This window comes from Schistocerca cancellata, chromosome 6 (assembly GCF_023864275.1).
Source record: "Schistocerca cancellata isolate TAMUIC-IGC-003103 chromosome 6, iqSchCanc2.1, whole genome shotgun sequence".
Taxonomy (NCBI): Eukaryota; Metazoa; Arthropoda; class Insecta; order Orthoptera; family Acrididae; genus Schistocerca; species Schistocerca cancellata.
The window spans coordinates 156,684,686-156,700,042 of record NC_064631.1 but is presented as its reverse complement, the minus strand read 5'-3'; positions in this window follow the sequence as shown (position 1 = coordinate 156,700,042).

The window sequence follows — 15,357 nt, the reverse complement described above, 5'->3', positions numbered from 1 at the left end:
TCCACAGTACATCGATGTTGTTGCCAGTGGTCGGCGGAAGGTGCACGTGCCCGTCGACCTGGGACCGGACCGCAGCGACGCACGGATGCACGCCAAGACCGTAGGATCCTACGCAGTGCCGTAGGGGACCGCACCGCCACTTCCCAGCAAATTAGGGACACTGTTGCTCCTGGGGTATCGGCGAGGACCATTCGCAACCGTCTCCATGAAGCTGGGCTACGGTCCCGCACACCGTTAGGCCGTCTTCCGCTCACGCCCCAACATCGTGCAGCCCGCCTCCAGTGGTGTCGCGACAGGCGTGAATGGAGGGACGAATGGAGACGTGTCGTCTTCAGCGATGAGAGTCGCTTCTGCCTTGGTGCCAATGATGGTCGTATGCGTGTTTGGCGCCGTGCAGGTGAGCGCCACAATCAGGACTGCATACGACCGAGGCACACAGGGCCAACACCCGGCATCATGGTGTGGGGAGCGATCTGCTACACTGGCCGTACACCACTGGTGATCGTCGAGGGGACACTGAATAGTGCACGGTACATCCAAACCGTCATCGAACCCATCGTTCTACCATTCCTAGACCGGCAAGGGAACTTGCTGTTCCAACAGGACAATGCACGTCTGCATGTATCCCGTGCCACCCAACGTGCTCTAGAAGGTGTAAGTCAACTACCCTGGCCAGCAAGATCTCCGGATCTGTCCCCCATTGAGCATGTTTGGGACTGGATGAAGCGTCGTCTCACGCGGTCTGCACGTCCAGCACGAACGCTGGTCCAACTGAGGCGCCAGGTGGAAATGCCATGGCAAGCCGTTCCACAGGACTACATCCAGCATCTCTACGATCGTCTCCATGGGGGAATAGCAGCCTGCATTGCTGCGAAAGGTGGATATACACTGTACTAGTGCCGACATTGTGCATGCTCTGTTGCCTGTGTCTATGCGTCAGTGTGATCATGTGATGTATCTGACCCCAGGAATGTATCAATAAAGTTTCCCTTTCCTGGGACAATGAATTCACGGTGTTCTTATTTCAATTTCCAGGAGTGTATGTCCTACTGTGCTATAATGGAGCTGCGGGTGACAAACAAATGGGGCTGCTATTAAGAGAAATGGCACTTGTAGTTGTCGGGCAGTATGGCAGGGGACAGTCGGGTTGGTATTCCACTGCTGGTCAGAGCTTCTCCAGACACGTCTACGGCCTAGAATCTCATTGAGTGGAATAGAATTGTCTTCCGTGATCAGTCCTGCATACAATCGTGCCCTGATGACAGCGAAATAACGTCCGCCCAGACACTGCGAGGGTTTCTACTGCTTGTCTTCGTACTTACCAAATCCTATCTTGGCCAACAAGGTCGCTGTATCTCTCGTCAGTTGAGAAAGTATGTAGCATTACTGGCTGGGCCCTCGGACCAGCTCTGGATTTCTACTATCTAACGCACCAACTGGGCACAATTTGGTAGGAGGAGCTCCGACAATAGTATCAGTCAATACCAAGCCGAATAACTGCTTGGATAAGGGACAGAGGTGGATCAACGCGATACTGATTTGCTCAATTTGTGAAGCTCATCCTCTTCAATAAATCATCCAGTTTTTTCTGAAACTGTAATCACTTGTTTTTCTGTGTATGTATATCACATCTACCGATTTCTGTTCCCTTTAGGATACTTCTATTGTGGTGCTCCCTTCTTCTTCTTCTCCCACTTTTTTTGTGTCTTAGAGTGTATGCTGGTTGTCTCCTCTAGAAACGTATGCTCTCGGGTTTTTAACACCAAACCTGGCTGTAATACGTAACGCATCACGTCAGCATTTGCGTGACACTTTCGCGCATATTAAATGAAACCATAACGAAAAGTACTGCTCTTGTTTGGATCTTCTGTATTTCCTCTATCAATCCTACATGTTATGGACCCCATGCTGACGAGAAGCCACTTCCTTTGTGGGTGGACTACATATCCTGCGGACTCTTCCAAGTAATCTCACTGTAGCATCTGCCCTAGTTTCACCACTTTAAATCGCTCCGTAAGCACAAACTTAGATATTTAATGTATTTGACTGCTTCCAGTAACTGTTTTACACTGGTGTGCAAAAGTTAAGGCTTAAAATAACTTCCGCATGATGCGGCACACCAAGTAACTTAGTTCGATGAATTTGCTACAGTATAGCACGCAACGTAACTGAAGGAAATACATGGTGAAACGAACATGAATGAAGCTTTTATTGCCGGCCGTTGTGACCGAGCGCTTCTAAGCGCTTCAGTCTGGAACCGCGCAGCTGCTAAAGTTGCAGGTTCGAGTCCTGCCTCGGCCATTGATGTACACTCCTGGAAATTGAAATAAGAACACCGTGAATTCATTGTCCCAGGAAGGGGAAACTTTATTGATACATTCCTGGGGTCAGATACATCACATGATCACACTGACAGAACCACAGGCACATAGACACAGGCAACAGAGCATGCACAATGTCGGCACTAGTACAGTGTATATCCACCTTTCGCAGCAATGCAGCCTGCTATTCTCCCATGGAGACGATCGTAGAGATGCTGGATGTAGTCCTGTGGAACGGCTTGCCATGCCATTTCCACCTGGCGCCTCAGTTGGACCAGCGTTCGTGCTGGACGTGCAGACCGCGTGAGACGACGCTTCATCCAGTCCCAAACATGCTCAGTGGGGGACAGATCCGGAGATCTTGCTGGCCAGGGTAGTTGACTTACACCTTCTAGAGCACGTTGGGTGGCACGGGATACATGCGGACATGCATTGTCCTGTTGGAACAGCAAGTTCCCTTGCCGGTCTAGGAATGGTAGAACGATGGGTTCGATGACGGTTTGGATGTACCGTGCACTATTCAGTGTCCCCTCGACGATCACCAGTGGTGTACGGCCAGTGTAGGAGATCGCTCCCCACACCATGATGCCGGGTGTTGGCCCTGTGTGCCTCGGTCGTATGCAGTCCTGATTGTGGCGCTCACCTGCACGGCGCCAAACACGCATACGACCATCATTGGCACCAAGGCAGAAGCGACTCTCATCGCTGAAGACGACACGTCTCCATTCGTCCCTCCATTCACGCCTGTCGCGACACCACTGGAGGCGGGCTGCACGATGTTGGGGCGTGAGCGGAAGACGGCCTAACGGTGTGCGGGACCGTAGCCCAGCTTCATGGAGACGGTTGCGAATGGTCCTCGCCGATACCCCAGGAGCAACAGTGTCCCTAATTTGCTGGGAAGTGGCGGTGCGGTCCCCTACGGCACTGCGTAGGATCCTACGGTCTTGGCGTGCATCCGTGTGTCGCTGCGGTCCGGTCCCAGGTCGACGGGCACGTGCACCTTCCGCCGACCACTGGCGACAACATCGATGTACTGTGGAGACCTCACGCCCCACGTGTTGAGCAATTCGGCGGTACGTCCACCCGGCCTCCCGCATGCCCACTATACGCCCTCGCTCAAAGTCCGTCAACTGCACATACGGTTCACGTCCACGCTGTCGCGGCATGTTACCAGTGTTAAAGACTGCGATGGAGCTCCGTATGCCACGGCAAACTGGCTGACACTGACGGCGGCGGTGCACAAATGCTGCGCATCTACCGCCATTCGACGGCCAACACCGCGGTTCCTGGTGTGTCCGCTGTGCCGTGCGTGTGATCATTGCTTGTACAGCCCTCTCGCAGTGTCCGGAGCAAGTATGGTGGGTCTGACACACCGGTGTCAATGTGTTCTTTTTTCCATTTCCAGGAGTGTATTTGATGTCCTTAGGTTGGTTAGGTTTAAGTAGTTCTAAGTCTAGGTGACTGATGACCTCATATGTTAAGTCCCACAATGCATAGAGCCGTTTTTAAAGCTTTTATTAAAAGACAATAATTACACTGAGATCACCGCGATTCATTGTGGTCCCTTGGAAATTACAAACGGCAGGACACGGCTCTTAATAAGGTGTGTGATCACCACGAATGGCAATGCATGCTCTGCAATGTGGTTGGTAAGGAGTTCTTGTGGCAGTGCGTTCCGTTCTCCACCAGTGCTGAATGGTCGTCGGTGATTGTAGACTTGTTGCAATAAGTTTCCCCAACGCATCCCACACGTGCTCCATAGGATTTAAGTCGGGGTAACAGACAGACCAATCCATTTGCCACATATCCTCTCACTCCAAGAATTCCTCCATCTGCGCAGTTTGTTGCGGTCGCTCAATGTCATCCACAAAAGTATGGTCAGGGCGGAAAGCATCGCCGAAAAGACGCACACGGGGAAGAATTAGTCACAATAAATCTGACAGGTGACTGTACCGCGTTAATAGATTTGGAGGTCAGTGCGCCCTTGCAACATTATACTTTCCAAGACAATAACACATGGGCCGCCAAAACGATCATGCTCGACAATATTGAATGTATCCTCACAAGGAAATATGTGGGAACAGGTAATGTACAAGGTACATTGTTGAGGTAACAATTATAGGGTCACTCAAAACACTGGGAAAATTAGGAACGTGTTGTGGCAACGCTGTGAGGTAGATGGCGCCGAATAACATATAGAATACCACTCGCTCCGTCTTGCCATCTAGTGAGCAGTAAACATGGAACCATGGAGCGGTGTGGAGCGTGCCTTTGCCTCTAAAAGCCTGTCACAAGAATGGAAGTGTGGAGGCCCGCGCGTCGAAAATTTTGGCGCCATTTTAATATCGGACGGCACGGTCGCGTTCCCTCAGCGCGTGAAGTCAACTCCTGGTCCGCAATTTTGAAGCAACTGGTTCTACGTTGAAGAAGCAGGCTGCAGGGAGACCCCGAACCGCTCTTATGGGAGACAGCATCAAGGCTGTGCGAACTGCTTTCGTGAGAAGCCCACAGCGCTCTGTTCGACGTTACGCAGAGTTTCTACAGTTGCATCGCTCGAGAGTTCATCGAATACTGAAAGTGGATTTAAAATTCCAGTTCTACAAACCGCAGATCGTTTAGCAACTTCAGTCTAATGATCCGCAAATGCGTAGACAATATGTTGAATTCATGTTAGGAAAAGTGCACGACAACGACATTTTCATTAAGAACCCGTGGTGTCGTACGAAGTTCATTTCCACTTCAGTGACTTTGTCAGTAGCCAGAATTTTCGATACTGGTTTCAACAAAACCCTCGTCAGCTACACGAGCGTCCATTGCACAGCAGGAAGCCTACTACATGGTGCGCCGTGTCATCGGGTGGCGTTATACGCCCCTACATTTTTGAAAATGGTGACGGGTGCGCAACCACTCTACGTCTGTTTGGTATGTTGTCATGACGGAAAGTTTTGTTGCGCATGAACAGCCCCATTTTCCTGCCACCCGTTAGTTTCAACATGACGGAGTAAGGTATATACGGCACGAGTATCAGTGCAAGCTGTGCGACGATTCTTAGTTAACGTGTCATTTCAAGGCACGGTGACATTGCATGGCCCGCAGAATCGCCTGACTTGACAGCGCGTGGTTTTTCTTGTGGCGTCAACTTACGAGAGTAACTCATCGTACTCGACCTACTTCCACCGAAGAACGTAAAACAAGAATAGGAAAAGAAATCGCCACGATTTCTATTGAAATGTTTGGTCGAGCCTTGCATGCTATTCCTTTCGGGTTGCAAGAATATGGGCGGGAGCTCGTCTATCAGACATGATATTCAGGAAATAAAAATGCTTGTGACTTTCAATAGCGGCATACTCTGCAGTATAAACTGATACAAATAAATAAGAGTAAAGCAACTGTGCTCATCCAGTTATCTCGATTCCAAATTTCTCGATCTTTTGAGTCATCCTGTAGAATTTTACTTCGGCTTAGATTATCTGTATTTTGATGGGACGCTAAATCCCCAATGAACAAAGAAAAGTGTACAATTTACTAATGACGTCATGACCGAAATTTAAAAGAATATACAACTCCTCCGTCCCATTGATTCGATGAACTTCGTCAAACAAGCTGGGTGCCATATGACAGTAATTTCTGACTAAGGTTTTAGGTCACGACGTTCAGATTTTAGAAAAACATTGAAATAAATAGTCAAGACAAAGGATCACTTTCGGATCAGGTGAAATGCCGACACGGTAGCTCAGCGTGCTCGGTCAGAGGTTTAGCTCTGCCCCCTGTAATAAAAAACTGAGTGAACGGATCAACAAAGAACCTGAACGGGCGTCATCGGAAGTCCGCGCCGAACAAATTCCACGAACAACGTAGAACAAAATGAGATAAAAAAAAATGGTGGTCAGCCCGACAGAATGTCAATCTTAAGGATCCGGGTTCGATTCCCGGTTGGGTCGGAGATTTTATCCGCTCAGGGACTGGGTGTTGTGTTGTTCTAATCATCATCATTTCATCCCCATCGATGTGCAGGTCGCCGAAGTGGCGCCAAATCGAAAAACTTGCACCCGGCGAAGGGTCTACCCGACGGGAGTCCCTAGTCACAAGACATTTTATTGTTTCCGAGTATTAGTGACTTCGATCCGTTCCAAAGTGGCTCAGCTGAATAAGACCTGATTTCTGATTATACTCATTAAATTGCACTTATATTCGTTTCGCGCTACCTGCAGTATCGTTTACTGTCTCGCAACTGAATCAAAGCTGCCATAAAATTTATGTAATGTTAGTTTAAGCAAATAAATTTTATTATTAATACGGAAAAATGTGATTTGCGGACGTGTCCACGACCTTTTATTACACGTATTTCATCCTCAGTGCAGACTTTTTTTCACGTTTGTTCAGCATATCCCAACCAAAACGAATTGGTCTTTTTTTTAGGGAATATTAGTAAGCATACTGTCGATCTGACATAGACTTACCTTTTCCTAGTTTCACGTGTACACTGTTGAGTGCAGCTGGACATTGTCGCCGCGTTTTTTGGTTTTATCATTGTCAACGTACCGGCAGTCTGGATCAGACTCGGCGTGTATGTTGTGCAGATGGACGGTCGCAATATACAGGCACTGTGTCGTTACGATTAAGCTAAAATATTATTTTAATGTGGTTTAAATAGCGAAAAGAGAGTGACACGTTTTAGATAAACGCACCTCTCATTTTCTGCCACTGCTACGGAGAAATGTGAAATTTTTCGAAAGGTGCCCTCAACCTTACCCTGTAATGGTGCATAAGCTTGGCCCTATGATATCACCTTCGGGCTTTCCAGCGCTTCAAACAGCAAGGGGTCGATGCACGCGACAAAAGACCAGATCTCAGAAGTGTATGTGCGGTGTATGGCGGGTTATGATGTCTGATTGGCATTAAATTTGACCATAATTTTGCCCAATGCCACCGTGGACGTGTCACACCACGGAAGGGTCAATCCCCCCCATCTCCGCAGGGAAGTGCCATGCCACAATGAGGAACACATGAAAACAACACACGAATTTACAAGTTACGCGCCAGACGCTGCAAGATCGAAACTTTCGAACTCTGCAGGAAGACTGGGTGATGTGGTCCATTAACAAACTCCCAACAGGAGCTCATGCACGGATTGATCAGACTGTGGTACAGCAGTCATGAATTGGACAGGGGAGGACCTTCCGTTCCCCATTTTTGGAGACTCTGGATTCCTGTTCTGCATGAAAGCATGTAGATAGTCAGATCTTCGGTCGACATTGAGGTGTTACCTCCTGTTTCAATGTCATTGTTTTCTTTATAGTGAGAAACATCGATACAGGCTCCTCCCTTTTATTATTCTAAAACTACTGGAATTTCATCTAGGTCGTGATCAATTATATTTGTGATTAATAAATAAAACACTGATACAGTAACCTTGTTTATTTGAAGGATGATAAGTGCTTCTTCACCAGAAAGATATCTGATGCGCGGCTGGTCCCGGCGGAGGTTCGAGTCCTCCCTTGGGCATGGGTGTGTGTGTTTGTCCTTAGGATAATTTAGGTTAAGTAGTGTGTAAGCTTAGGCACTGATGACCTTAGCAGTTAAGTCCCACAAGATTTCACACACATTTGAACATTTTTTTGATATCTGACGCGCACAAAGCGTCCATCTACTACCACAACACAGAGAACCGATAGAGATACTCAAGGTATCCTCCGCCACACACCGTCAGGTGGTCTCGGAGTATGGATGTAGATGTAGAAGGTCTTAATGTAGCAGCTGAATGTATAACGCTGCAGTCGGGATTTTCTACAAAAGATGATACTTTAATCGTGAAGACATCAGACCACCAATTTCGTGTTATAACAAAATTTCAAATGGCTCTGAGCACTATGGGACTCAACATCTTAGGTCATACGTCCCCTAGAACTTAGAACTACTTAAACCTAACTAACCTAAGGACATCACACACATCCATTCCCGAGGCAGGATTCGAACCTGCGACCGTAGCAGTCCCGCGGTTCCGGACTGCAGCGCCAGAACCGCTAGACCACCGCGGCCGGCACAAAATTTCATTATGCGTGGGCATAATATTCCACATTTATGTTCAAGTGCTGGCAAAATTAAAATGAAACAAAACTTCTGCGACAAATAGGTCGGAAGGTCGACAGGGAGCAGATAACGAGTTTTATTACATGACTGAATCACAGAATAATTTAGTAAAGTTATAACTACAATACTCATTCACTCAGTCATACATACAAATTAAAACACTACTCATGGACAAATCAATACAACTATTTAAACAGATACTGCATTGCAGTTACTAAACTGAATAATTTACTGCAATGGTGGAGACAGCACGCTCGCAATGAAATTTTATATTTGAGTGCCCAACCTTTTTTGTATTGAACAGTTGTGAAAATAGTTAATAAAAAATTAGTTGTTTACACTTCTTTAATTCATGATTTTCTGAATGTGAACGCAATCGGTTGGTGACAAACTGAACTTTACGAGTAACAATCACTTAGCTCGATTGTTTCTGTGACGACAAGGTTCAGTGGCAGATAAATACCTTCCTTAACCTTCCTTGTTCCTTTTAATGTCATGTTACGTTAGTGGCTCATCTCTTCTCGAAGTATCCCCGTACGCATCCACGTTGTAATTATTTGTCTATGTGTGGTTCATCGATCATCACATAATGCTGCACCAAGAGCACACGCCACTGCCACGGCGAACCGACCGCCACGGACAACTGCTCTCAAAGCTGTTACTATAAAGAGAGTCTTTGCCTAATTAGAGCAGATTCCGCACAAGGACAATAAATATTTTACATACTTCGTTTCTTTTTAATAGAAGATGAACAATCTTTTCGGCTTTTTTCGTTGTTGTTCAGATGTTACCTTCTTATCTTTCCGGTTACTTCTTCACAAGTACTACAGACATCGATTTGGGAACGTCAAAATCTATAATCATAATTTTCGTGAAAATACTTTCCATAAAAGACATTTTACTTTTTTGCAAAGATTCAGATTTTTAATCATACTTTCATTGCTATAGTGTATTTCTTTAACATTTCTTTTATTGATAAAAGCCCAGATGTTGTTCAGTATTGCATTACAGCAATGTTCACACGTGCCCCTATTATCAGTACGTTTGTAAAGAGAGAATGAGCACAGCAAAGGACACTGCCCCCCGCCCATAAAGTCATCGATGATGCCAAGGATTTTGTCATGAATGTGTCACGGGATTTCCCCATCCCTCCCCCTCTGACATAGGCCAACTTTCCTGTATATGCACTCGCTTCACGCGCCCCCCCCCCCCCCCCCCCGTCGGAGGTTCGTGTCCTCCCTCGGGCATGGGTGCGTGTGTGTGTGTGTGTGTGTGTGTGTGTGTGTGTGTGTGTGTGTGTGTGAGTGTGTGTGTGTTGTCCTTAGCGTAAGTTAGTTTAAGTAGTGTGTAAGCTTAGGGACCAATGACCCCAGCAGTTTGGTCCCATAGGAACTCACCATCATCACCCTGTGTATAAAATCGCGGGAAATCAAATTTGGAAATTTGTGGTAAGTTCCTACGAGAACAAACTGCTGAGGTCATCGGTACCTAGGCTTACACACTACTTAATCTAATTTAAACTAACTTATGCCAAGGAAGACGCACACACACACACACTCCCATGCCCGAGGGAGGACTCGAATCTCCGACGGGGGAGAGCCGCACGAACCGTGGAAAGGCACCTTAGACCACGTGGCTACTCCACGAGGCGGATGGGAAATCAAATTCTGCCGGTAAGTTCAAACTTCTGACCTAATTTCTAAAAATAATCCAATTGTGCTAGTATGTTTCCTGTGGGAGCAGAACTGTTGTCGTAAGTAAAACTAGAGGGAAATTTAAGTTGTGCATTGTCATGTTGGCTGATTTGGAATACCTTCCCTGGCTCTACGTAGTCACAATCTGAGACCTGGAATACGAAAATGGTTCAAATGGCTCTAAGCACTTTTAGACTTAACATCTGAGGTCATCAGTCCCCTAGACTTACAACTACTTAAACCTAACTAAGGACGTCACGCATATCCATGTCCGAGGTTGGATTCGAACATGCGACAGCAGCAGCAGCGCGGTTCCGGGCTGAAGCGCCTAGAACTGCTCGGCCACAGCGGCCGGCTTTGGAATACGAGCACCAGCCTAAATATGACGTGATAATCAAAGATGTCTGACTTGTAATGCAATATGGCGATCGTACATGGCGACTGGGGGCATACTGGCACAGCTCTAGGGCATCACAATCCGACTCAGACTTTTTGTGCTGTTTATAACGGTGTAGAATTCTGGCCCAGGCTTGAGATACTGGGGTAGGTCAGAATCTAAGTTCTGGAATACTGGCACTACTACAATATCCAAAACAAAGGATGTTCGTGCAGGTTTCCCAGTTATTATTCTCTCAGAAGTGTACGGTCACTGCTGCTCCTGACTAAGTTTGGAACCCTCCATCTACATCTTTATTTAAAGAAACACTGGAGAGGCAAGAGTAAGTCTCTCCGCCCCCACGTCTCACCACACTGCCGCCCAATGATAACACTCATCGGATACCTACTGGAATCTGGAACCTCTTCGTGTTGCCCACGTCGCAGCCGAGTGCTGCTGCCCAGAATTACCGGGTGACTCACATGTTGCGTGAAGGATTTAGGCCTGACTGTGTAGTATCCTCCCACCAAGACACCACAGCCAAGTGATTCATATTCTAGCTACAGTTTGCCGATACCACGCCTACTGTCCGCCAAGTGGACCAGACGTCTCAGGCTATTTATAACAGTGTGAAATTCTGGCATACTGGCCCAGACTGGAGGTACTATTCACCTCATTCTGTAAGTCTGGATCTCTCTTTGTTTACACACACACTGTAAGACTCTCCACGACCACGCACTGACGCCAACCCATTGCCGTCGCCATGAGACTCCGTGTACCCATCCCCCAACTGTCCATGTAGTTTTGTAATATGCAAGGGAGCATGGCAGCCACCCTGCCCAGGCCGCCGCCACCGCCACCACCACCACCACCACCACCACCAGGCAGCAGCTTGGATAAAGCTTTGGCCCTTGTGCCTTTTGAAAATTTTATGTAGTTGTGTTTTAAATCATGGAACTTCAGCCGTTTTAAGAAGTTGTGCCCTTAAGCCATAAGTTTGTGTGACATATTCAGTCGACAGTTAAATTCGGAAATTTGCGCTGTAATGTTTGGACAACTAAATAAAGTTATAGGTGTTCGAGTGTAACTCATAGCCGCTCATTTTTGGCCCCTTTCCACAGTTCCAACTACCTGTTCTGTACTGCAGATTTAACCAGCCGTTTCACCACTCACGAAACAGGGAGATCTTCCTTGTAAGGTATTAGTTTAAATAAAGACGCAAGTGTTCCTACTACACACCGTACAGCTCGATTTTTAACTTTGGGGAATAAGTCAGGGTTGCTGCCTGGTGGTGGTGGTGGTGGTGGTGGTGGTGGTGGTGGTGGTTGTGGCCTGGGCAGGGTGGCTGCCATGCTCCCTTGTATGTTACAAAACTACATGGACAGTTGGGAGGTGGGTACATGGACTCTCATGGCGACGGCATGGTGTTGGCTTCGTTGCGTGGTGGTGGAGATCCTCACAGTGTTTGTGTAAACAAAGATGCAGCCAAACTTACAGAATGCAGTGGCTGTACACGTCAGGGTCTGTAAGTTTGGATCTCTCTTTGGTTACAAACACATTGTAAGACTCTCCACCACCACGCACTGATGCCAACCCATAGCCGTCGCCATGAGACTCCGTGTACCCATCCCCCCCGCCACCAGTCCACCCAGGACTGAGCCAGTGTCTCCAGTCTAGGCCAGTATGCCAGAATTGCACACTATTATAAAAATAGCTTAACAGGTCTCAGCAAGATTCTGACGTTACTGAGCCAGAGCCTGTACTCCAGAAGGCCCAAAGCTTTATCCAAAAAAAATATTTTACATGAGGCTGAAGGCCCAAACAATCTAAGACTTAGCAAGTAAGGTTCAAATGGCTCTGAGCACTATGCGACTTAACTTCTGAGGTCATCAGTCGCCTAGAACTGAGAACAAACCTAACTAACCTAAGGACATCACACACGTCCATGCCCGAGGCAGGATTCGAACCTGCGACCGTAGCGATCGCTCGGTTCCTGACTGTAGCGCCTAGAACCGCACGGCCACTCCGGCCGGCTACCAAGTAAGGAATTTTAATTTTAAGAGGTAAACTTTCATGCAAGCAGTCTTTATGAACTGTAAACCATGTGTTTCAGGCATGACACGAAATTCCTCAAGATGACATTCAGAGGCTGTCTGCTTCCATGCCCCACACGAAATGCAAGAGAGTTTTCGTACCTGTGGGAGGCCACACTCGACATTGGTGTCGATGAGGGATGTTAGTTCCGAATGGAAAATTTAATGACTCAACATCTGTTACGAGAAGAACGTCTCCTCAAAACGTTTGACAAATATTGGATTGCTGTTTGATGTTGTTAACTGAGCCGCGTGCGATTAGAATCGATTTTATCTTTGCTAGTCCTTTCCAAGCAACGGGTTGGTCGGTGTCTAGCGAAAGTTTGTTTGTCGTCCTGTTTAGATACTGGGGCCGCACGCTGAGGGTGCAGGTCCGATCCGATTCGTCGAGTTATCGGTGGCTGTGGAAATGGTGTGCGGTCGACAACTGAAGAATGTGTACTTCTCTCTGCCTTCGTGGTAACGGGTTTGCGTCTTCGGAGTTGCACGTTTCTCATTGATTTTGTAATTGTGACACAAGCACACGCAGTATCAATCAAAAGGAGTACTGCACATTTACTGTATTGGCCACTAAATATGAAGCCACCAGCTGTTAAACAAATGACTTTATTTGGCGCGTTTCCGGTAGAACCCATCATCAGACTGTCTGCAAACCACAAGTACATAGTAAATAGCAGAAAATATTACTGATCAAAGAATATACAAAAGTATGAAACCACAAGTATCGGCAAAATCAAACAGCTGAAATACACACCATGAACATCTTAGTGATCAGATGTACAAATACAGTATGTCACAGCAGACTAAATGATTGCCTACAACGCAGTAAGCAGGAAGATAGTTTAAGCCACCAGGGGGTGGTGATGAAAACAAAAGTAGCGCCAAGTTACGACAAAAGCAGAAAAAGACAAAATGGCTCTGAGCACTATGGGACTCAACATCTTAGGTCATAAGTCCCCTAGAACTTAGAACTACTTAAACCTAGCTAACCTAAGGACATCACACACACCCATGCCCGAGGCAGGATTCGAACCTGCGACCGTAGCAGTCCCGCGGTTCCAGACTGCAGCGCCAGAACCGCTAGACCACCGCGGCCGGCGAGAAAAAGACAAAAAAGACAATTTAAGCCATGAGAGGGCGGTGATGAATACAAAAGTAGCACCATGTAGCGCTAAAAACAGAATTTTTTCTGTATTTGTTGCTACGCGGCTTAAATTGTCTTCCTGCTTATTGCGTTGTAGTTATTCAGTTAGCCTGTCATGACTGCTTTGTTTGTTTCATACCAACTTTCTATATCTGATCACCAAGATGTTCATGGTGTGTTTTCCAGCTGTTTAATTTCAACGATAATGTAGTTTCATACTCTTGTATATTCTTTGTACAGTTATATTTTATGCTATTTGCTATGTCTTTCTGGTTTGCACACAATCCGATAATGGTTTCTACCTGAAACATTTCAAATAAAGTCACTGATTTATCAGTGATGGCTTCTTTTTTAGTGACGAATTCAGCAGTTGTGTAGTACTCTCTCTTTTTGGCTGCTTTGGTTGTGGATGTCATGGTTCTAGTATTTACTTGCCACCAAGGATTGTGGCACGAAGGAAACCGTATACATACAACAGTTGAAGAAATATTGCTTTCCTCTGCCTTAATGGTCGCGGGTTTGCGTTTGCGGAGTAGGCACATTTATCATTTCGCCTGTCTTAGTCGCACGTGCTGTGCAGTCGGTATTTATTTACAAACACAGGTGTACCAGGAAAACGGTGAGTACCTTTGTTACGTACAACTAAATCGCCAAAGTGTCTATTGCCATTCGCAAAATCCTTTGTTCGTTGAGCCCATTCAGTTCGGGTTGTCGCATATAATTCTGCTTGGCTTTGATCAGTGACAGTTATATTTTAGACCTTTATATGGATCAACATTTCATGTTAATACTCAGAGACCGACTTATATAATCCTACTTGTAGAAGAGGAAAATGATTTTATATTTTAATATTGGTTGCTCTGCGGAAGTCTCATGTTAGTACACCGCTGGCCACCCAAAATGCAACACCCTGAAGAAAGCAACCAAATCAGGTGAAATTTGCAGCTTACGTTTGCTGCACATGATTAGCATCTCAGCGCAAGCGCACATCACGGTCGCCATTAGCGCTACCTGCAAGCTCTATATAAAGAGGGACAGGCGGCCGTGTGGACGTAATTGAATTGTTCTTTTGTGGGGCTGTTCTGCGTAAGCAGTTTCAGTATGCCTCGTAGAAGACAGCGAGCGTCTTTCGACGGGAACGACTGTACCCACCTTGTTGCACCACAACACGTGATGAGCGTCATATTGTGTGCATGGGAGTAACTGATCGCTCTGCCACATCACGAACCGTATCAAACAAATTCGGTGTGCTGCGCAACAAGCAGTGTCTGCGCGTACCATTCGACGTCGTTTGCGCAAGGCGTCTATTGCTGCGTTTACCACCGACTCAATCCCACAGGCGTTTGCACCGGCAATGGTGCGATGAACGATAGACATGGCCAACCGCATGGAATCCCGATTCAGTCCGCACCACCACGATGGTTGAGCTAGAGACACCGTGGTGGAGACTGTTTATATGTCGCCTCATGCATCGCCATACTGATCCTGTACCTGGTGTTATGGTTTGATGTGGTACTGGATTCCAGTCACGGACCGTCTCCCCCCCCCCCCTCCCTCCCCAAGTACGAATTACCGGTACACTAACCAGCCAACGCAGTGTTGGAGCCTGCTGTCCCCCCAAATGGGCTAGCCAATGGCC